This window comes from Vespa crabro, chromosome 2 (genome assembly GCF_910589235.1).
Source record: "Vespa crabro chromosome 2, iyVesCrab1.2, whole genome shotgun sequence".
Lineage (NCBI taxonomy): Eukaryota > Metazoa > Arthropoda > Insecta > Hymenoptera > Vespidae > Vespa > Vespa crabro.
The window spans coordinates 8,442,333-8,468,006 of NC_060956.1; the positions used below are offsets into that span (position 1 = coordinate 8,442,333).

The 25,674-nt window shown below is 36.5% G+C and overlaps 1 protein-coding gene across 5 annotated transcripts in view; it reads left to right on the top strand.

The window, feature by feature from the left end:
- The window catches only part of LOC124433218 (RNA-binding protein Musashi homolog Rbp6), a 586,211-nt gene that overhangs the window by 184,414 nt on the left and 376,123 nt on the right, over positions 1-25,674 (top strand). The gene's annotated exons all lie outside the window — the stretch shown is intronic.

Here is a 25,674-nt window from a genome sequence, read left to right on the forward strand (position 1 = left end):
GAAGGACTCGACGACAACTTCCTTTTGTTTTTCTCTTTCTTATTCCGTTTTTTCTTTTATGAAAGTAACTTTTAAGCCTCGGAGCGAAAGCGGCTATCCGTCTCCGCTCTCATTCTCCTCTTTCTTGTAGCTCGAATTGGAAATTTAACCAGTTTTCCTTGTTCACCCAGCATAACTCATTTCTCCGAACTCCTTCTCGTTCCCGTTTCGTAGCTTTGCTTGTTTGTCAAATGCGGTTAGTCAAGGAAGGGAGGGCATGAATAAAAAATTTGAATTTCATATGGAATTTTAAAGCATCGACACTAAGCTTGGATCGAACGTTCTTACAAGACTGAAACTTTGATATGCCGAACTTTTATGAGCAAACGTGTATTCCCAGCTTATGCGGGAACTTTTGCAAAGTTTTTTTCTTTAAAGTGCTCTTGGTTTATCCGTCGCACTGAATCCGTTGCATGAGAAATAAAGGGTAAGAGGTGAGTCAAAAGAATCATACACGTTTTATAGGATGCGTTTTCGTGAAATTAAGTCATGAAATTAATATAATAGAAAGGACTATAACAGAAATGAACGATACCTTTCGAAATATCTTATTCGTAATGGTTTGACGTCGAAATCGATGTGCTTCACATGAGATCTTACTGAATTTTGACGGGCACCGCCCATTACTCTCTATTCTTTGTCCCTTCTTGTCTCATCAACGAATGCAAGCATCTGACTCATAAATTGACGAACGACCTGCAGCGGCGACATTACTTGATTCAATCATAACATGATCAATGTCATTTTTATGATCTAGAGAAACGCATAAGCGGAAACTTTTGGATTTTTCTTTAGAAACGGCCCTTTTGCTCTCGTTTCTCGCATTTAGCGTACATCCCATGAAACGGATTTCCGCTAGAATCTCTTCGCGATCAAAAAAAAATTCGTTGGTCGTCGTGATCGATAAAAATTTATGTCTTTGTGAAATGTTGTTTAATGCCCAAGAAAAATTGTATACCAGAGGGAGTAGAAAATACAAGCGGTACGATATCAGAGGGATAAAAGAAAAGAACCGTTTCCCGAAAATACAATAACGTGCAACAGCAGTAGTATAAACATACTAGAATGAGAAAGAGAAAAAGAGAGAAAGAGAGATAGAAAGAGAGAGAAAGAGAGAGAGAAAGAGAGAAAGAGAGTGAGAGAGAGTAGCGAAGGTATGAAGCAGAGGAAATAAAAATCTACAGTAAGCAACAATAAAGCGTTACGCGGGCGCATCAAGCCGCGGCGACTAATTGCCGCAACCGACAATAATCGGTGTTGCGCGGCTACGCAGCGAGCGCAATTATTTTTACAGGAACGTTAATATTGTTCATTTATTTACCGTGAGTTGGCGCCACTGCAACTACCGCCGTTCTGCCAATACTTTCTGCCTTGTCGTTCGTTTGTTTCTACTGTTTTTACGGTATGTAGTCAAGTTACCGACGTTCCTATAAATCCATGTTATTTCCTACTCTCAACTTCGATGACTCTATCTCGTGCTAACTATTTTCCATTTTCACTTTTACATGATTTTTCGTTGATTTACTTCTGCAGATTTCTCAAAAACCATTTTGTTTTTAAAGTATAATCGATTTAAAATAGATAAAGTAATATATTATTTCAATTAAATTTTAATTAAACAACAAGTGTTTGCTTCATTATTTCCCATAGTTTCAATTGAAAAAAAATCACCTATTTTTCACATAATTCCATTTATTCATATGTGGGAATGTACATATAAGCATAGTCCAGTATTAGCTAGAGTCTATTTGCGGAGGAAAAATAAGAGATGCGCGAAAGCTTTTAAAAGCGCGCGAGTGTTCACCCATCGTGATTTCAGTTGTGCGAGCGTCGTTTTAGGCTTGCTTTTGCCGTCGGTTTTGCCACTGATTTTGGCCAGTACGTTGGCAGGCGCAGCGGCGCTGTTTAAACAGTACTCGGCGCTATTTGCATGTAATTACCAAGCTGGTGATTTAACATTAGCAACGCTGCATTTATACAACGTCACGCACCGTTGCTTCGTTCGTTACGCTTCGTCGGATTCCGTCCATTCGTACCATTCCGCACCGTCCGTTCCGCGCTTGTCCTCTGTCGCAGCAAGTAACGTAGCTCGTCTATGCGAGGAAACACGAACGAATATTTCAAAGAAACATAAAAATAAGTGAACGAAAATATCCATTCGTCTATCAGATTAACGTATGTTTAACAAACATGATGAGGGAGATATAATATAGCAGAAAGTTTGTTTTAACAGTTTTAGATGGCTTCTTGGAAAAATTATCTTATTGCTAGAGCATTCTGTTACGGCTGCCCTGTTAGATAATCTTATATGAGTGAACTCGGTATATCCCCATAAAGAAACTGTTCCCGATTTATCGGTGGTTCTTCGAATACGTTATATATTCGCTCATTGGTCACGCTATAAGAACAACGTATCGCAATAATTCCTGTCTGAGAGAAAAGTTACGAGGCCCGCTATTGTCAGGCAAGTTTGAAACTATATTTGAATGCCACCGCAATTCCGAACGATCAATTTGACCACTCGGTAGGCAACTCTCGAGGAAGAAGTTGAAGAAGAAGAAAAAGAAGGACGAAAGAGACTCGTAACGATCTCGCTTTGTAGCCACTTGGTCTCGCTATTTCGTTCTCTCTCTCTCTCTCTCTCTCTCTCTCTCTCTCTCTCTTTCTTTCTCTCTTATTTTCTTTCATCTCCGTTAAAGATTTTGGCCATTGGTCCAACTAATTTAAACTTGGTATACAATTGGTCAATCCGCGGGTGATCTCTCCATTGACCGATGCAGCTGTTACAAGGATCTCAATGAGATGAGCGACATTCGCAGGTGCCTGCTTCTCCCTTCATTCTCGCTCTTGTCTTTCTTAATGTCCTCTTTACTTTCCTTCTTATGCTCCATCTCTGCTCTTTATTCGATTCTAAGGTTCGAAGCTGAGCAACGCGTTAACCTTCTTGCCTCGTCTTCTTCGTCGTCGCTGTCGTTCCAACCACATGTATTTATAACTCAAGAATGGCGTTCTCGGATAAGAATCAGCGACACTTCTCTCTTCTCTGCAAGAGTAGGTAGATACATAACCCTACGAGTTGAACATGCGTACGAGCCGTTTCACTGACAGAATTACGGCATCCACAATAGGACGTTAGTCGATGTTTACGTGACACCATCTGCGAATTCTAGCTCTAAGCTATGAGGAACATCCTTAATAAAAGCTAACTAATTGTACAGGAAAATTTTAGCTATAACATCGCATAAGTGATACAATGAATTATCAGCTATTGTATAAAGTTTAAGTATATCTCGAATTCTCTCATAAAATTTGCGCGATTAACTTTAATTTCTTTTCTATTCCTACCAATATTTCCTATTGCCAATGTAAAACATTCGAGACATTCCTCAGAACGAATAGGGTGTAAAGGACCTCCATTTGCTATTCGTCTTTATGTCGAATGATAAATCCACACGAGTTTTTCTTCTAAAGAGATTGACGACGTTGCCAAGATGTTTCTTATTTTTCAGTCGCCTTGTAATTTTTCCATTGCATCTTGATGCTTTAGAAAAAAGCTACCGGCATTGCAGATACTTTAAATGAGAAATGGCTATTTTTACAAGTTGTACTTTTCACAAAAATGCCGTGTCTTTTCACGAGTACAAGGAAATTGTAAGGTTATGTGTATTTGTTTTCTTTCTGGATGTTGAAGTCCCCATTTTGTCAGACGTACGGTATAAACTTAGACGTGTTCTACGACTACGTAATCACGTGCTACGAAGATAACTATTATTCGGATAAAAATGGACGAGAGTGATTTTAGATTAGTGATTTTAGACCTGCATGTAATCTTAGGAAAGGTTATAAAATTTAGTACCTGCGGCAGAATAACATCCGTGAAATTATCTATAAATGAGATGTTGGATTCTAACGTTTCGTTTTCAGCTCGTAGGGTTGCCCTTGGCTAATTTACAAATTAAAATTCCTGCCAGGATATAACGTCGTTTAAATGGTGTGAAGCGTACCAAAATTTGTTTCAGTTACTCAAACGATCCTTGAAAAATGACCTTTTCACGATAGAACTTCGTTTAAGAATCCCAAAGTGAAGCGAAGATACAGATAAAGAGAGAGAAAGAAAGAACGAAGATATCTTGGAAAATTTCATTCCAAGAATTTCCACACATTTTTCTATAGGTATAGTTTACTCCCGATTTTCTCGAGAATCGAACTTTCCTTGCAGCTTAAAGAGCCATGTGTGCGGAAGGTAGATATGAAATTACGGGGATTTAATTAATTCTAACTTCGCGAACCTCCAATCTTGCCCCATCTTAATCGGCACCTAAGAAACGATTGTTCGTGGATTAGCGCGAGACGAAGCTCTCATTAATTGAAACTTGGCATTATTCTGAAAGTTGTCGACCATAGCGTTTGCGATAAGAGGATCTTTTTTCCCTCTCCTTATTCTCCTTAGTCGAAAGAAAAAATTAGCAGGCTGTTTCGATGAACGGTTTATCACGACTATATTTGTGAATTATTAATAGCTGATAAGGAACTATATAACAGACTTTACGTTTTAGTTAAATAGCGAATGCTGTTATCGCAATGAAATATAATTCTTGCAAAGCTAGTATACGTAGAGCATATGCGACATCTTATCGTTTTACAGATCGTATTTTGTAAATTTAGCCATTCGCCGTTTTACGCTTCGAGATATCTTTTACTTTTTATAGCTTAGCTTAAGGATGGATGAACGAATCGAAGTTCTGCGGTAAATTCATTTAGATTAATTGTAAACTTACCAAGATGATAGTTTTTACAAAGAATTTTTATCATCATATCTATAACATGACGTACAACCGTTAAGGTTAAAAGTTTATCATCATCTATTAGTTTTTCTGTCCATTTAAAGAAGTTATACATACTCCGTCTATTCAATTGCACTATTTAAATAGCAACTTTTTAATTTAATATATTGTGAAGTACGGTTCTGTGCTATCCAATCTCTCTCTCTCTCCTTCTCTCTCTCTCTCTCTCTCTCTCTCTCTTTCTCCCTCTCTCTTTCTCTCTCTTTTCACTACTCTTAGAATATCCTGTGGCAAAAGGCATCGATAAATCAGGCTATATTCGTATATTAAGCGAAGTCATCTTTGGTAGTCGCAGTAGGCTCTCTGCAATTAGATCGCATACTTATCAGGTCACAAAGAAGGAATGAAACTGATGTATGCAAGACGAACAAGGACGACGATAGGTTGCAGGGGTCGCAAGATATGGTTCATGGAATCCTCGGGGAACGCAAAAGCAAAGAATATGTTCGCGCTGAGAAATCGCACAAGTTTCTTGGCTCGCGTGCCAGATAGTCGTTTCTGAAGTTTACTCGGTGCCCGCTTATGTTTCTATGGCGAATTAGATCGACGATAACGGTAGAGCGAACGGTCGCGATCTATATGCAAAAATTTGTTCTTACTCCTCCTCGAGATATGTATATATAGGTGATGTCGAAGTACTTTATTTCCCTTACTCTCTCTTACTTTCTCTCTCTTTCTTAATAAACCCCACCAAGATCCGACGATCTCGAGTAGACAGGTGTAACTTGTCTGTAAGCATCGTCCCGGAAGTGACGATTGACGTCGAGAATAACTCCGCAGGACGTTTAAAGTGTTCTCGTGTGGTTCTCATTGCCAGAAATCTTATCGCGATTCAGACGGCTACGAGGCGGCTATTGGTCCAGCGCCAAGAAAGATGTGTCCCATGACGTATGCTTAGACAAAAATGAAGGAAATACGTCGCCTAGAATATCCCGTATTATTGATTCGTTTTACTCTTTAAAAACTTCAACTGAAGCTATTAGTGTTTTAGAATGATCTCTAATTCTGAAAAATTTTCTTTATCAGAGCATGCATTTATATGAAACGCATCCTCAAAATGCTTAGTGAGAGATAAAGAGAAACAAATAAATATATCGCTATTTAAGAAATACTCAAAGCATTTCATCGGCATGGGAATCGTTTTCTTTTTCATTTTCTTCTTTGCGAACTCGTTCCATCAGACTTCTTTTGAAACTATCAACGTCCTTTCGCACGATAACGAGCGAAGTCTTTCGTAAAATCGTTGAAACGAGAAGGTCGTTTGCTTCATGCTCGAATATTATCGCTGTAAATTGGCAATGAAGCGGAAGCAGGAGAAATAGAATAATCCGAGCACATCTGGCAACTCTCCTATTCAGAACTTTGTCTACTCATGACGTTCAGACATTACTTCGTATCCGAAGAAGACAGGATTTAGATGAGAACTATAGACATTCAAGGAAAGTTCCTATAGACAGAAATCGCTAGATCGTGGAACGTCTGCGAGTCCGAGAGGCTTGCTCTCTCTCTCCCTCTCTTCTCTCTCTCTCCCTCTCTTCTCTCTTCTCTCTCTCTCCCTCTCTTCTCTCTTCTCTCTTCTCTCTCTATCTCTCACTCTCCCTCTCTTCTCTCTTTTCTCTTTCTCTCCCCCTCTCTTCTTTCTTTTCTCTCTCTATCCCCCTCTCTCCCTCTCTTCTGTCCTCTCTTTTTTTTTATCTTTCCCTCTCATCTATAATAGTTCAATTTTCTTATCCTTCCACTTTTCTCTCTCTCTCTCTCTCTTTCTCTGTCTCTCCTTCTTTCTTTAAAGATACAAATAAGGGTGTATTATTGAATCGTACTCACATGGCGTAATTAATAACGACAACTCGACACTCGTTCGGCATGGGTATCAGAAAGACTGGAAGAGGTAGAGGGATGCAAAATGGTTAAAGGACTAGGAAAAGCTTTCAGAAGTCATTCTTTAGAAAGAGAGAAAGAGAGAGAGAGAGAGAGAGAGAGAGAGAGAGAATTAGGGAACAGAATGCGACACAGATAGTCTGTTTGGGCCTCTTCAAGATGAAAAGCGATTCTGGTCACGTATCTTCGCGGGATTAGGTTCCGCTTCTGAGGGACTACATTCACGAATGTCTACGTTTACTAACGCGCTTGTCATGCTTTATATTCGTTGTCCCTATGTACATGTATAGTTAGATAGAAGACGTTTACGTGACATATACATACACATATTACGTACAAGACATGTAATTACACCTACATATAAAAACGTCGAATTTCGCGTTTGCTCGTTGTTCAAGAAATTCTCAGCACATCATCCGTGCTCATCATCACTCTTTATTGTATCTTATTTATCCCTCGCATCCTTTTTCAGAGACAATGCCGAGTCAACGTGAATGCGTTATCGTAAACGTGCTCGGCGATATGCTTTTTCTAACTCTCTACTTTTTCTAACTCTCTTGAATAGGAAAGCCTTATTCTTTCTAAATACGAATTCTTCCTATCGACCCGAGTCTGTAAAGTTATGTAATATGACCTTCCTCTAACAGAGTAGATATCTTCTCTTTCAAGAATACGCGAGATACCCGAACCACCTTAATTTCGAGGAAATTTACGAATAAGTTTTTGAACAACGACCTATCTAAAGTTTTCCTTTATCAAGAAAAAAAAAAATGAAAAAATAAATGCAGGAAGCATCAACTAAAGAAGAAACGGAGAGCAAAAATAGGCAAAGAGAAAATAATTAAAAAAAGAAAAGGAGAAAAATCATTTTGTTTCGGACACTTTAAAGTTAAAGGAGTGTCACGTAAATAAAGAAAGAAATTTATTATTAAAAATGGAATGCATTTTAAAACTATCTTAATTTTAGTTAACTCCTTTCAATATGTTTATCTATGTTCTAACTCTTTCTTTTTCTTTCAAAGCAACTAAGATCCTCTTAATGCTCATCATATCCTTCACCACGTGGTTCACTAAAACACCGGATCATATCATATAAACTTTACGGTAAGAATTTGTTAAGGTTTCGAAACTTTTCTCCGTTAATACGTTGACAAACTCTCTGACGCGTTAATAACACAAGATTTCACCTACCGATTTCTCTTCATCTTTCCATTGTATGATTTCCTTTTTATTTTTTTACCTTTCTCTATCTCTCTGTTTCTTTATTTGGACCCTAAAGTAGTTCAGATTTCTCTCGCGTAAATCAAAGGAAGAAATATATTTATAAAAGAAAATAAATCCGAGGTAGTCAACTCGTCTGGAGAAAACTACCAGCAAAAGTCAAGACAAAGGACTTACTTACTCGCTATGCAGCTTTATTTTGAAATATCACTCAGTGTTATTAAATTCTGTTATCTAGCTTTTCGGCATTATCGCAATGAATAAACAGTCCTAAAAAATAGCAGTGTCTCGCGACTTATTAGACCTTGCATACTGGCTAAATTGGAGTCTGGCATGATAGTATAAAGGGTGGCCCTAAATTTGGCGACTTACTAAGATTGCATAACTACCCTGTGCGGTTCAAGTCCTCGCGCATGCGTTCAAAGCCTGTTCCACTTGTTTTCGTCGCACGTTAAGGCGACCAAATGCTTCAACAAAGAGAAAGAGAGAAGGAAAGAGAGGTAAAAACTTACGAGCTTCCCCAAAGGAACTTATTAAATTTCATAGAAGTTTTATTTCGCTTACCAAAGCCGCCGATCTAGCCGTCGAGATAGCGGCCGGGATCTATGCGAAGAGTTTTTAAGTGGCCGTGAAATTAAAACGTCGCCCTACCCCGCTTATTTCCACGATACTCTTCTGGAGCCAAGCGAAACGTGATTAAAAAGCATTCTTGAAACTATACTCTCCTTTCTCTCTCTCTCTCTCTCTCTCTCTCTCTCCTTCTCTCTCTTTATACTTTTTCTTTTATTGTTACATTTTTGTTTAGTCAACTAAAAAGCAATCGCAGCATGGTAATCAAACTGTTATTAATGCTTGTTCTTCGGCCAAGAAGAAAAGATAAGACGATAGATATGATACCGAGAAAACATTTTCATGATATATAATACGAGAGCTGATTGTGAACGAATTTGCATCATTGCATCTAATGATTTCCATCATTATGATAATTATCCTATCGGAATTAACTGCACTTTACAAACCTCACTTTACAGTTCTCACTTTACATCTTGTGAATTATACTGATCTGATATCGACATCTACAGTACTAATTCGAATACGATAAACAAAGAGGATCCAGCATATCAAAGATACGAAAGCTAATTATGCTCGCATAGATTACATTAAATTTCATCGTTGATGCAGTTTCCCTAACAACTACAACTCATTGATTAAAATCCAATGAAAATTATTTGCGTAATCGATTGATAATAGATCGAATAAAACAGAGATTCTAAATGACGTAATTAAAGTGCAATTTCATCATCAACATCTATCTTTCTCTCGAAAATGACATCAAAGTGTCTATAAACATCGTGACTATAGAGCAACGTGTGACGAGAAATAATTAATTTTCGCCAACGACCTAACTCTTCCGCTCCGCAGTTTATCGAAAAAGGAAAAAAAGTAGTAGACTAGAGGAGAGGAAGAATGGGAACAAGAAAACGAAAGCGAAAAGAGAAACGGAGAAAGAGGAAGAGAGGAAAAAGAGAGAATGGATAAATTAGTCTCTGAATCGTTGTCTAATACTCGGAGTCGCATGAGTGGTTAATTAGGTATTATAATGGCACTGAATGGGTATTGAGTCGCTAGGCGGGGCAAAGTAAGAAGCAAGTAGTCGGGGCATGGTGCAACGGAATAGGAAGTGGTTGAGAGAAGAACGAGAGTTGGATTGAGGCGAGGCGTTAAAGTATATCGCTAAACTGTGCCCCGTTGAAAAGCAACTTCGCATAATCTTGCGTCTAGAATAATTAAAGGTAAGATTTTAATCGCGTAACACGCTGCACCCGAGAAATTTTACTTTGAATTAACCTAATTCTCGAGACCGAATCGATAGGATCGTCCGTGAGCTCAGGATAAGATATTTCTTCTCTCTGTTCCTCCCTTCCTTCCTCTTGGTGATTGTGTGAAGTATACCATGAGAAACGATGGGATATACGAGTTTCACTACACTAAGACTTTTCAAGGAAATTTTATTATCTTTTGTGTATGGGATTCCTCGCACGTACTTTATTAACAATGAGCTTTATGTAATTAAAAGCTTGAACAAGAGTATAAACAAATGTCCATTTGTAGCAAAACATGTTAAATTGTGACAATAAGATGCAATGTGTTGCATTGTGAATGACTGTATTACTAATGAATCGTAATGTGTTGTAATGTGAATTAGTAATTATCTGTATGTGACCATATGGATCTTAAGATTGCAAAAATAAGGCTAATTATCCAGACTAACGATTAAAAAGGGAAAAGAGAAGATGCATAGGAGAAGTTTGAGCATAAAAATGACGAAGAAAGAGAAGGAATGACCCTTGATTAATTGATTGGAGATGTTTTCGTATTGTTTATATCGAATATGTTTAAATAAACATGAAGTCCCTTACACAATGTAACCACATTAATTTATGACTAAAAAAATTACTTCAAGGGCCGGCTTAAGATCGCCGAAGTAAATTGTTTAGCCTTCAAGCTAGTCCCTTAAGTTTGTTACCTGACATTAAAAAACTGAGCAATCACAGAATATCTAAAACATAAATAAGCATAAGTCATGGACTCCTTTAGACGCGTTTAGTTTATAAAATATATTATTCGTATTGAATAAAAAATACCTAACTAATCTTGAAAGGTAAATATTTTGTATGGCAAAAAATAACCATTGAAGCAAAACGTACCTTCAAGAATGTACATGTATGTATTCAGGATTTTATTATAGATCTCTGAATCTATAGGTAACGTTTTTTAATGGATGAGCTTTAAGAATGAAAAGAAAAATATATTATATATAGAAGGCAAGTCACAATTTTTGATACAGGACAGATATGCTAAATCCTAGAAACAACAAGTCTAACATTTTATGCAATGACACGCCTCATATTAGACTTTTATTAGAAAATAATTGCATATATATGAAAAAAAATACATACATATATTATTTAACATGTGTTTATTTCGATTCCTTAATCACGGCTGCTAATATTAATTGTATGTATCGTTACACGCAATCTTTGTATTACATCGCATAATTTGATTGTTGTTCTCGTTGATTTTGATAAAGATTCTTTCTATCTCATATGTGTCCAATGTATTCTTTCTATGAACAATATTATTTAATTTCTATACCTGTTAAAGAATGAAATGATAATAATATACTTATTATATAATAATAAACTTCTTTAACTATCACAAACTTCGCTTTAACAAATTTTATTAATGCACATGTTCCATCATATTACCTTCACAGTTTTTTCTTTTCTCTGACCGTTTATTCTCGACTCACTCATACTTGTACGTATATGTCAATAACTCATGATTTGCTCTTTTTTGATCTCTTTATCGACTGCAGGATTGTAACAATAACATTTTGTATTTTGCAAGAATCGTTTTTTTCTTGTAAACAATTTAATAGAATACGAATAGAATCTTTACTTATTAATTTTATTTCCGCCTAAAGAACGTTTTGTTCGAGTAATGAAGAGAGATAAATACGCGAGTTGATGTGGTATAAAAGAGATCCAACGCGGTATTGACATTTTTTGACTAATCATTTTGCAACTATCTGTCTTAGAGAGAACGAGAAGGGTGAAGTAATATCCTCGACCGAGTCGAAAAACATTCTTGCTGATTCAAAGGGATAATGTAAAGGGAATATTGGTGAGCAATGGGGGATCGGAAAGGGTGGAGAATTAAATACATTCAAAACAGTCATCAAACTCTAGCTACGGAAAGACAAATTGATAAGAGCTGCATTTGCGTGCCAAACTCGACACTCTTAATTCTTTCTCCTCTCTCTTTTTCTTTCAATCTCTCTCTTTCGTTCTCTCTGTCTCTGTCTCTCTCTCTCTCTCTCTCTCTCTCTTTCGTTCTCTCTGTCTCTCTCTCTCTCTCTCTCTCTCTCTCTCTCTCTCTCTCTCTCTCTCTCTCTCTCTCTTTCTGTCGTTTGTACTAATGCTGAAAGATCATCGAGAATTAAACTGTCAGTAAACCGAAAATTATATCTATTGTCGTTTTTTCGTTTTGATAAATTAACTGGCAAAGGATATAAGTTTCCTTAAAAAACTTATATCCTTTGCTTTTTGTTTCACACAGCAAAGTACTTATGTTTTACATAGTTATATGTATGTACATGGTCATAACGCACCGTGCAACTGAACGATGCAAAAGAGTGAAATCGTAGTAGGTATGTGACTATATTATATATACTCTATCGGTGGTTTATGCAGCCGTAAATAGCGTTTATACGTTAGGTAAAGTATTCCCGAAGCACCACCGGGTCAGGCTTTCCGCATATACGCTATCTATTCTATTATACCTCGATATAATACCTATAAGTATCTATCTTAACATTTAATGCGAGGTAACGGAAGTTTTCCTTCTTCCCCTTCTAGATTCATTTTTTCTCTCTCTCTGTTAAAGAAATTTAATTTTTTAAATGTTTTAAACATTTTAGTAATTAAGGTATTAGAATAAGTATATACATTTTCGCTCATAACATTGGATAATTACAAATCAGAATGTTAAGCATATATACATCCTTGAAAGTCCTTTAGATGTTCGTATAAGGGTCTTGTATTGCTATCTGAAATGCTTGCCCTTAAGAGTTTGTTGTGCACTTGGTAAATAGATTTTAAAAATAAGTCGCGAGATAAAACGGTCTCTAACAAAATTTTACTTATTTTGCACAATAGTCTTATTATTTATGTACGTTTGGACCGATATGCCTAAACGCAATAATAAATTTGGCATTAAGCATTCCTAAGGATATATTGTCATGCAGATATATAATTTTTAAAGCCAGATTAGCACGGAGTCCGAAGCAGTTCCACTTTTACTATCTAACAATTAAAATATTCCTTTAATATCTATTTTTTACTCGTAACTTAATACGGTCATCATGTATAAGAAACCGTACATGAAATTATTTAAACATATTTGAGACGAATACTTTCGGTCAATCGTTATTTCTTTTTCCTTATACTTTTTAAACTCCTCTCGTACATCTTCCCTTTTTCTTTTCCTTTTTTTCTAATTTTCTAATTGTCTTGCCGTATAGTTCTTGCTGGTTTGAAAATTCTAACGTAACACATAACATGGCTAAGCAATCGCTACTAAAACGTTGATCAAATTGTAGCAGTCATAATATGTATTATTTGTATATAAATTTCTAAAATGTATTTATTTATTATATAACTCGACTATATTCAACTTAAGAATCATCTTAACCAAGTTGCATCGCAGTACCTGTGTGCGTATCTTAAGAATAACGTATAATTTTGTAACAAACTTATACTGAGGATACGAGAGTGAGTCAACGTTTGCTTTATCCGAATACGCTCAGAAGATTCAATACAGAAAATAAAATCTAATGGAAGAATAATTAAGAAAAAGTTGGGTATACAAAAAAAGGGAAGAGAGGAAATAGAAAATTGTTCGGCTCATCGCAAATTCCAGCAAGAACTAAATACTAGATCCGTTTGCACGATTTTATAGAACCGTCACTAACGAGAAGTTGTGAAACTATGCGGATCAGTGGATCTACCTTGCGTTCGGTGATCCTGCTTGCCATTAGCATCGAGATCCGAGGTTCACGGTTCGGTGAGCCTTTTTGCATTCGCCTTCATGGTTCGATGAGCAACACGGTTGTTTGAACCTCGTGACGTTTTTTTAAAATTTCCTTTCGGCCGCTTCGTTGATTCATTCCTAGTGTACTAAAATACATATCTCAAAATTATTAAGAAACGGAGAAAAGAAGAAGAAATATTCTTAACCTTGTTCATCACCTTTTGTTCGATGCGTATATAAATTTAATGACAGATATGGACAAAATATGCACTAAATGCAATCAAGAATAGTATCTCCATCATACGTCTATCGTAACGGAGTATAAATTTGTGTATATTATATATACACAATATCATATCAGTTCATAATATTTATTGTTATACCTCACTTATACGCAACGTAAAAATTGGCTTAGTATGTGTCAAAGTATTAGTGTTAGTAGGTTGAACTCATATTTTCAGTATCTCATATTTATATTCTTCATTGATGTTGACATGTGTCTTGTAGTAATCTGTGATAGGCAGGATGCAGCGCTGATACATATTTGATTTTTGACAAAAAAAATAATAAGGAATAATAGATATAATTTATACATGTTATAACTGGTATATAAATTTGTGACAAAGAAACAAAATTTGTTATTTTGTTTTTATGATAAAGATAAAATTTTGAAGATGAAGGCTTAAACAAGATGTCGACTTTTTCGAATCTTTGAAAAAGCTTTATTTTCTATGCAAAAAAATCGTATTAAAAAATATTATTTATTTAAGAATAGTTCAAACAAAAAAACATTTTTTTTTTTAATTTGGGAAGACGATATTGTTTAAATCTTCATATTTAAAATGAGACTTTGTTCGCAAAAATCGGTGAAGAATTACACCTAAATACTTTATTGGTCTGAATCATTATAAAACAAGGGGTAGATCTACGAAATTAAATAAGTTCGTAGATCTACCGAGGAGACATGAAATGTCGAGATATCTACTCGAAAGCAAAGGAAACATTGCTTCCATCATTACGATACGCGTATTCTGCGAAGCAAGAGGTGAAAAGAGTCTGTAGAAAGTGCTGCGTGTCTTTAGATGGACGGTAAAACGAGAAGGGGAGAAGAAGGAGCGGATGAAAGTGGGATTGCCGTGAGACACGCGGCTTGGCGTGCCTCGATTTTGCTCAGAAGTAAAGCGAGGTTACTTTAACTTCGAAGTACACATAGTCGGGTTTATTGAGCCTTGAGTACTCTCCCTCTCTTCTCACTCTATCTTTTCTCCCTCTCTCTTTTCTCTCTCTTTCTCTTGTCTGTTTCTTCTCTCTTTCTTTTCTCTTTCTTCTTCTCTTCTCTTTTCTCTCTTTCTCTCTTTCTCTTCTTATTCCCTCTCTTTTCTCTATGTATCTCTTTCACATACAAGGGTGCCTTCTCAATACATAAAAGAAAGTGCACAAAGTATTCGATCTAATGCATTCACGTAATAAACTTTATTACAATGTTGCTTGCATATGCAGATATCAGAAATAATATTTACCAAGTATTCATTTCGATGTGTATACTGTTACTTATGTTACCATTGGCATGATTATGTGCACACATTTACTCGAACTTATTTAGAAATGTTACTTGAGTGGATTTGCTCATTGTGTAATTATGATCCTCTTTGTGTCTATTCCTTTTCTTTTTTGTTCCTTTGTTCTATAAATAAAATAAGAAAGAAGAAAACATGATAAGATGTAATCCTGTCATAGATAGAGAAAATGAAAGACTGTTTTTCTTCGGATTTGTTAAAAACTAAATGTCAAGGATATTGTTTGTACCAAATCTCCGATAAAAATGTTGAGAGTTTCAACAAAGCGCTGTTTACATCCGAAGTGCATTTTTCTGTTATATTGTCGTCGTCGGCGTGTCGTCAAAAGTCCATGACGTCAAGTCTTAGTCTCGAACTTCGACAACCGAGCGTCAGTCTCAAAGCTCTCATAACAAACAGACTGGCGAAAAAGTTGGCGCTATATGCGAAAGTTTTGCAAAGTAAACTAGATATCGTACGAGTAGTATGACTTCACGGTAAGCAAACTGACTGGCTCGCTGACTGTCTAGTTCTTTGGTTTGTCGGTTTGCTTGCCGCGTCAGTTTTGCTGATTTAACTCTGCTCCCTTCGACAACCTCTTTTTCTCTTTCATTCTCTTAATTCTCACTTCCCTACTTTTAAGTCGGAGAAAAGATGTCCATATAAATTAGCTCGAAGAACAATTGTTCCTTTCAACGATCGAGCCATTTTCATTCTAGGCAATTTCATTTCCTTTGATGGTACATGCATCAAGGAACCAACTGAGATAGTGTTTGCCGCTATAGCTACTTAAAAGTTAGAAAGGGAAAAGTTTCCTTTTCTTAGACGGGCGATCAATGACGAAAAATTTTGACCGAGAACAGCCAAAGTCCTTGTCGTCGTCTCTCTTACTTTACGTACTTGAGGAAGATCGAAGTTTGGGGAATAGGTTCGATAAATGTTTCAAGATTGGTTAACAAGCGCTCCTGATTTATTCGCGAAAGACTGCTATCGGCTTCTCGTGAGATTTCTTTGAAAATCCATCTTCGAAGGTTGTGAACTTTGCGAGACAAAACGGTTTGATTGCCTCATAAAATATAATCATCGCCGGGCCAATATATTTTTTCTATTTGCGTCGTTTACTTTGGAACAATGTCTATATTACCGTATAGAAAAGAAACTCGACAAAATTTAAAGAAAATTCCATAAAAGGATCGCAAAGAGGAAACAATTGAAACGAAACGCCGCGTATGCCACATTCCGCAGGCGCATTTCGCCAATATCAAAGCTCGACAAAGTTCCGCGTTAATTACGACTCAGATTCGGAACGATAATTCGTCAGGATTGAAGTTATATAGCAACGGTGAGCCGACTCGCGAACTTTTGACGGGGATCTCATTAAAATCAGCCAAAAACGACCGAACTATTTAACTCGTTGCTTTTCAATTGGCAAGTAAAATTGTTTCGGCTATATTACGGAAAGTTTGACGATCGCAAGAATGGTAATACTCGATCAACGAGGGGTTTAGTAGGTAGGTGAAGTCACCCGGTAGTAACTCGCACGAGAAGGCTTGACAAGGCGATCGAATGAATCGCGAGCGATCTATCTCTTTCTCTTTCTTCCATCACGCGATTTCCATGGATAGGGCTAGTAGTCACGGCCACGAGACTAACAAAAGGAACGAGAACGAGTACGCGGATCGATCTATCACAGTAAACGCGCATTTCTCATTAAGTACAGGCCCTTGCCCCTGAGAAATTATGAAGCGTGTTTAATTGTTCCACCTCTTTCGTTCCAGCTTTCTCTTCGGTTCTTTTAACTTACTTTCAGATAGTAGTGTTTGTGCTTTCTCTCTTTCTCTTCCTCTCTCTCTTTTCTCTAACCATAACACTATATATTCACCACTTTTAATTGTCGTTACACCGCTTCGATTTCTTTACGATAATGACTAGACCAAGGTTTCGCGATTTCTAAATGCACGAATGCATTTGTTTGTATTTTAACATTAAAAATAAAAAAGAGAGAAAGAAGAAGAAAGATGTAAGAAAAATAGAAAGTGCATCATGTTGCAGTCGAGTCCATTCTTTCACTAGTTTACGATTATTGTCTCGATTATTTTCTCTTATTGTTTAATCAATCGATTGTTCGAGTGATAAGTGCTTAATAAAATATCATGTTACGACGAAAAGCCGATGTGAAATTTTATCGATAGAAAAAAACGAAAAGAAAGGATACGCTGTCCTTGAAGATCGAGTCGTCTTCGGTTTCGTTCAACATAAGCTTGCGATCGTAACAGTCCGATATCGATGCAAAGAGTATCCATAATTATGCGCGCCTCGCGGCTACGCGCAATAAATTTTTCAGATTCGTTCTTAAGATAAGACAAATCTCCTGTTTATCACCGAACGATAATTCACCGCGTGGCTAGCTTGTGCCATTTGTAATATCGGACCGCTATGGCATGAATGCCGGTTACAGAGAGGAACATGGTCAACAAGTAGCTGCTCTCTCTTTCGCACACATTTCGACACGCTTTGCTAGCCACTATAGTGTTGCTCGAATTCCCACAAAAACGGTAACATACGTTCGGTTGGTCATCTTAACGGTCAGACCACTTGTCGAAATTCATTTAGATTTGATGCCTTGTGAGAATAAAAAATCTTCTCTTTTCTTGCTAAATATCAACTTTAAAAACTAATCTTTTTTTCACTAAGTACTAAAATATCTGAATAATATAAATATACATATAAACTATATAAATGTAAATTAATACTTACAAATATAAAACGGTGATAAGAATAAGAATTGCGAACATAAATTTGTTACAAAAACCTATATACATAGAATAATAATACGGTAATGTATCTTTTTAAAGAATAATATAAAATAGATATACAGAAAGAAAACTAAAATATACTGCATAATATATATATACAGGGTGTTCAAAAGGCATTGAACCAATCTTATACCATGTATTACTGATGTCAAATGGATGAAAAAGTTCATATAAACTTATATCCAAAAATGCATTATATATATATATATATATATATATATATATATATATATATATATATTTAATATTATATATATAGTGAGTCGTATGCTTTTCATCCTTAAGTATTACCAGTTTGTCATCGATTGCCTCATGACATCGTTGTTCTGCCTTTCCTTTGTCGGCACTCACATAAGTACATACATACATACATTACGCGAAATTCAATGCTTTTCGTACATACTTACACGACTTATACTTAAACTTACATGATACAGATTTTTCTATATGAACACAATATATAGATTTTTAATTATGATACACGTTTCGTTAAAATTTTATTACGTACGGATTTATATACGGATATTACGTACGGTTTCTTGGTATCATCACTCTGAGCTGTCAAACATGAGAGCTAGAATCTAAATGCTTTCTGGTGCCAAATATTGTCCGGCACCTAGTATAGAGAAAAATGTCAGTGTGCTTTCCGTCAAAGTAGAAATGGGTGCGAATAAGAAGAGAGGATGACTAATAGCTACGAATTTTCCTTGACGACGAAACAGCACACTCCGCCGCATTGGTACGCTCAAGAGAACGAGACACTCGCGAAAAGAGAAGAGTGTTTACTACGGTGTTATATCTTCAGTCTTCAAGCGATGCGTATTTATGGCACGACGCATGTCTATGTCACATGTTTGTAGCTAGAAAATAAAGAGCAGGGAACTTGCGAGAAGAGTTTCGAACAAAGAGTAGACGCTCGTTTGCAATACCGGCTAAATATCGTTTTAATTTCGATAATAGGAATGCACGAGAGGAAGAGAGAGAGAGAGAGAGAGAGAGAGAGAGAGAGAGAGAGAGAGAGAGAGAGAGAGAGAGAGTCGTGCAATAATGTGAAAGCTCTTTCTAGCACAGCCGTGTTTTCGAATTATCGTTGATCGAACCATCCACTCTCTGCGCTCGCAAAAACGAGCCGACTCGATCGAGGATATGCATGTGAATCTAATTTCAATGAAAGCGCGCGCTCGTTCGTTTCACTATCGACGGAACTCGAACGTTAGAAACGATCATTGGCCACTCTCGGCTTAATGAATTCTCACCGCGAGTTCTCTCTATGAGTATGTATGTACATATGCCCCAGTGACGTTGCTTAGACTCTTACGCAGTATTTCTCTGTTGCTTTCTCTACTCGATATTTCTGCGATTGCTTACTATGAGTTGGCTCTTTTCAATTCGTGACACATTTACACAAGTTTGCTTTACTTATTTGAATATTAGAGATATTTCACGTTACTGAAAAATCTTTCTGGCCTCAACCGATTCAGCTCATGCGATTCATGGGATCTTGCAATTTACACGAGGTTTTCATTTTTTTTTTTGAATCATATTTCTTATCAGATTTATGTTATTACTTTAAATGATACGAATGTACTCGTATCATTTAACAAAGTTTCGACAATCTAAAATGGAACGCTATTTTAGCACTTTTAACATATAAATTGCCTAATTGTGAATGTTGAGAAAAGGAGATAGAAAAAGAAAAAAATAGAGGAATTGAAGATGGAAATAAAGAGAGTAATACGATGGTGGTTTGCTAAATCCAGACAAGGAAAGACGGTGAAAGAAAGGTTCGAACTGCTCAAGTCTTGGTTGAGTTCGTATTTACATGAGAAAAGAGTCAAGGATTTATAACCCATATTAAACTCGCTGCGGATAAATCGAGAACGCCATTGCATTCAAGAAATAAAGACAGGAAAAAGGGGAAGTAGAAACGTGAAAAAAAGGGAGGAATTTCATTTGCCGTCACAGTTAATGCGTGTCGATCTGCTTTAGTCTCGGATACTATACGTTTTGTACGAGTTCAGGTACTCCTAATGGACCGCGTAATTCCATTCGTTCTGCCAATTTTAAGATGAACAAAGAGAATAAGAAGTAACCGTTGAGTTTTGACGATTTTTGAAGAGAAAAATTGTCATCCATTCTGAGGTTATGATCACATAAATGTGATGTATTCGACGATCGCAATATTACTTCACACTTAATAAAAGACAGGCAAATTTCATGACGTAATCAAGTGCTTTTTTTCTCTTTAACAATTGTTCAGCAAAATTAATCGCGTGCGAATTGTTTTTTAAATAAATATTATAAATAAAATGATATATTATTGTTTTGTAAACGTTTTAGATACATCTTTTCAGTAAGATATTTCAATTAGAAGTACGAAAAAAAATTTTATAAATAGATATTAAATATGATTTATTAATTGTTCGTTTTTCTTCTTCACATAACATTTAATTCCATGATATTACATAGTCGCGCATAGTTCGTAAAGGCTAAGTACGCCTTTATGAAGCAGTATTCGCAATATTAATACTTGTGATATTAGTAAAGATCAGCAGGAAGCTCGCGCGGTGTTACCGAAGCACCTTAAGGGGTTGTACATCTCCCATCGAGACTTTGAGGTCTGTCATGCGCTAGACAATGATGGTGTAGTACTGAGCTACTGGTGGTTGGTGGTTATGCTCCCTTCAGATAATATTACTTACAAGTCTCTTGGAAACTCCTTCTCGTCCGGACGATGTATAATTTCCTGAGCAATAAAACCAAACAAGAGAAAGAGAGATCATAAATTTTAACGTCGTAACAGCCTAGAAGGCTTGGCTTAATCGGTTAAATGATCGAAGAATAATTAACAATGTATTTCTTGTAACGTGAAAACTTGACTTCGTATTTATATTTACGCCAAACAATTATATTTAAATGTATACAATTCAAGTGAGGATGCATGACAGTGTCAATATTAACAGATCTTATTTATTATAAAAACGAAAACTAAATTATATTATAGAAAAAAAAAACGAAATTACAGAGTTTTTCAATCAAAGATGTATTTGCAACAGTTTCCTAACAACTTTCAAAAATGTCTTCATTTTTTTCCGACTAACTCTCATATTTTATCATTCTCATTCGTTCAGTTTATGTCATTCGAACTTTCATCTCAAAATAACACTTTTTTTTTCTTTGATAACACACTAACGCACATACACTTAGACTTCAAATCTTCTCTACAAATCTAAAATGTATTTGATTTCAAGATACGCATAACAGCACGATAAGAGTATTAAATTATGATAGAGGAGAAGAGTAAGTAGGAAAATTATAAGGACCAACTAATTTGCAGCTCAGACGGCTATAATCCAAGACAAAGTTTTTTACAAAGGATATAAACGAAAATTCGTATAGGAAGTCCTCCCACGTCGCAATAAACCTCTTGTTGTGGCACAAAAGAGAAAGAGAGCGAATGAGGGCGAATGCCAAGTAAATTTACGTTGCATCTTATGAACTCTGTAAACCAACTGCGAGGAAGAGAACGCTTTAGTGTCGGATGCTAGCATCAGCCTCGCCTTGGAAACAAAACACCATTATAACGTATCACGTGGCCGGAGTTGGGTGGAGAGCACGTAGGCCTTTATAAATTTCCCTCGAAGCCGTTCTTTCTCCCGGTGGCATTTCTCGTGTCCTCCCGACTAACGGGGTATCTTCTTTTTCAAGGATTCTCGGCACGCGCATGCTGTGTCACCGTGCTGCGACGTCTCCCGTTTTCCTTGTTGTCTTAGCTTCAGACCTGTTCTACGATTTAGGGGAGAGGACGTCGCGCACGGACAATCCGTACTCGAAAGAATCTAACATAGAGGATGCGAGGGAAGAAGCTCGATCCCGATCCAGTTCGAGCGAAAGAAACGTCGAGTGGTTCTATCGATCCCCCATTGTCTGCTGATGTCATTGTTATCAATGACGTCGAGATTAGAGGTTAGTCGATGAATTTGAAGTGCTCCCTCGGGAAAGATTTCTCCTCCTCTTTTTCTTTCTCTTTCTCTTTTTTCTTAGCCCCTTTTTATTCAGAAAAGAAGAAAATTCACAACGTAGAAATGCTGCGTTTCAAGGATCTTTGGATTAGATTCGCAGCGCCAATACGTTAAATCGAAAGACGCATCGTTAAGACCACGGAGACACCACTGGTCAGCTTGCTCCGAAACCAATCTGTCTTCCAGATCGTTCCTCAACTCCCTCGCTTTACTCGATTGGAACTGGAAGATCTAAATTTTCTTCCTTTTCTATTCCTTCTGTTCTCTCTTCGATGGCATTGTCCTTTGAAAGAAAAGAAAAAAGTGAGAAAGAGAGAGAATGAGAGAATACAGAGAAGAAAAATCAAGAAAGTTGCTTCGAATTTTTTACTTTTTGGAACGAAACTTTTTTTGGTTCTCTTTCTGTGTTACAGATAGGATCTTTAAGAACAGTAGATTTATCGACTGGCTATCTATCTAATCGAAACAGTTCTCCTCGTGGAACTCGAATAGTGCGTATACGGAAAGTGATGTTACAATGATGAAGATCCTCTTTTTCAAACATAAAATCGTTTTACGTGAATTGGATATATTTACAGAGGCATTCTTCAAATTTTCTATGTTAATATATACTCATTGTATTAAAAAAAGATGTACCGTGCTTGACTCAGGTTATGTCATCGTTTAATCACCTTTATCGTGCTTCAACAATATTTATTTTTTCCAAGAGTGAAAATGCAATCACAATAATTGTTAAATTAGCTTATATTAACTATGGTGATATGGTTACATGGTAACATGGTTACACAAATGTTTTGATATGCCGTCCATACAGGTTAAACGACTGCGACATTTGGTTTTTGTTATGTCTCTTTTCGTGTCTTTATGTTATTTTGATTTCTTGTTCATTTTTAGAATTTATTATTTAATGAAACATATATTAACATATTGATAATGCATATATATATTTCTCTATCAATTATCTAACATAGAAACTGCAAACGCTGTTTCTATGAATATATGCAGAATTTGGCATTCGAAATGATGGAGATTCATCGTTTGGAACGTTCAACTTATCATTTTTCTTCTCGACGGAAAACCATCGTTCTTGAAAGCCATCGTTCGTAATAACTATGAAAGCCATCGTTCGTAATAACTATGATCCTTTTCTTTCTTTTTTTCTCTTTTATTTAAATCACAGAAGATAAAACAATCGTACGAAAATATTTTATTTGTTTTTGAAATAGCTATCAATACATTGATATATTAACTCGATCGAAATAATTCGGCAAATTATTATAAACACGTACTATCAAATCTTGGCACATTTCGCATCGAATTTAGACACGATTCGAGTGTACTAAACTGTCAAGTTTGTCAGTTCGAACGACATCGACGAATTTTGGAAACAAGAGGGAGCGTAAATTGAAATGAAATTGGAAAACTCCGTTGTCATATCGTTTTAATTATGATAGTAACGTTCGACATAGGTAATCTATGACGTATAAACATGAATTTATCAAAAGGTATTTAATCAAATGCCATAAAACTACGTTGTTGGTTATCTTTTTTTCATCTCCCTTTTCCGTCATACTCGAGCGCAGAACAAAAGTCGAATATTTCTGACGGGACAGGGTTTGGTTTGGTGGCGATCGCATGCACAGAGAAAAAACGACAGAGGGAGAAAAAGAGAGAGAGAGAGAGAGAAAGAGAGAGCGAAAGAGAAAGAGAAAAAACCGGCCACCCTGCTCCTATTTCATCTTTTTTCCTACATCCGTCCCGTCGTTCCCCTCTTTATCGTCATCACTTTTCTCTCCGTTTCTCCCTTTCTTTTTCTCTTTCTGTCTGTCGTTCTTGTTTAAACGTCACTATTCGCGCTTTACATTTAGGTATTGTATCGTCCATTGTTGAGATATCGAACACCGTGCGCGGCTTCAATGTAAATGACGTCAAGCGAAAAAAAAGAGAGAAAGGACGCGGTAGTTGCGTGAAGAAAATAGAAAAAAAATGCTAGAAAGGATGGAAAGGGAGTAAAGGGCACAACCGATGCTATGTACCATCGTGTATAGTGATGCGACAAAGGAAAGGCGCGACGCGCATTTTTGCTCTCTTCAGTGAACTCGCCCATGCGTGTATTTGACACCTACAAACTCGCTCTTCTTCGTGCAAATGTTTCAATTTTTCCTGTTCCTTCGCCCTGTCTATAAATTATTTCATAATTTACGCGAACTAAATCATTTAGTGGTTTGTACAAACTATTTTTTTATATACATTTTCTTTCTATATTTTCATAAATTGAAATTACAAAGAAAAGAAGGAAGAAACAAAACATTTCTATTCAGAGAGTATTTCCATTTTTAATAAATAGACATTCGTGAGAAGGTTAGCCTAAAGGCCTATATAAATCAATAGTTATAGAGGAATCGGCTATAAAGCGAAAAACCCGATTTCGAATCCATGTTTAAATTACCTGAAGACTTAAATTTTTTCGTCTGTCTTATATTTCTTTCGAAGTTTCGTCAATTCCTTTTTTATAATTTGTGACTTTACTTATTTCAATTAAACGAAATTATGTGATAACTATGGCAGCGATGATAATATGGTGATTGCATAAAAGCTCGGCTTGAATCGCTCCTCGTGTTTTTCCGCATTTCCGATAAGAGTGAACGCCATAGAGTATCAGTCGATGGTCGGACAGAAAAGTTTCTAGAAAAACTTTTCAACCGAGGGTCAAATGCAAACTATCTGGAGTCGTTGCTATAGAATTTTACAGGCATGGCAGTCATCGGATAGGAGAGAGAGAGAAAGAGAGAGAGAGAAGGAGGTAGAAGTAGAGAGTAAGAGGGTAGAGTCGAATGGTCGAGTGTCGGTCGAATAGAGTGGATTCTGAAATTGCGGCCCACATAGCGGAGTCAAAGCCGCATACGGGGCTTTCTCTCTCTCTCTCTCTCTCTCTCTCTCTCTCTCTTTCTTCCTTTCTCTCTATCTCTGTCTCTTTTTGTCTTTCTCTGTGTCTCTCTGTCTTTCTCTGTTTCTCTCTCTCTCTCTCAATCTATCTCTACTACTACTACTACTACTATTACTACTATTTCATTCCTCATGGTCATTTCCCAGTAACGTGCAGCTACCCGTAGTTTTTACCGGCCATGGAACATCAAACGTATAAAAACGATAATCGAGTGAGAGAGAAAGAGAGAGAGAGAGAGAGAGAGAGAGAGAGAGAGAGAGAGAGAGAGAGAGAGAGAGAGAGAGAGTAGAATGAGAAAGATTTCGTATGTTTCTAGGACTGGTGGGCTATCGGTAGTATCAAACATGGAGTTGACATAGATCCGCGCTAAATCACGACTCTGTTGTCACGCTCCATCTATGGCTAACGAGAAAACAAAAACAAAAAAAAGACAAAAAAGAGGAAAAAGAAATATAAGATAAACAAATAGATAATTGTGCTCTTATCTCTCTTAGTCTTTACATCGTCCTTTTCAACTTGAAAGTTCCTTCTAATAAAAAAGGCGCAATATTTCAAGAAGGAAATATTAATATTACCATATACCATCAATATTACCATATACTATCAGTAATACCATCAAATTATACCATCAATCTGGTTATTCGGAAGCTTCTGTAAAATAAGAAAAAGGAAAGGCGAACGTGCTGAATAGAATAAAGTTGATTCGTGACATAGAAAGTGAAGTAAAAATGCAAAAGTGGAGCAAGTGGTGCTATG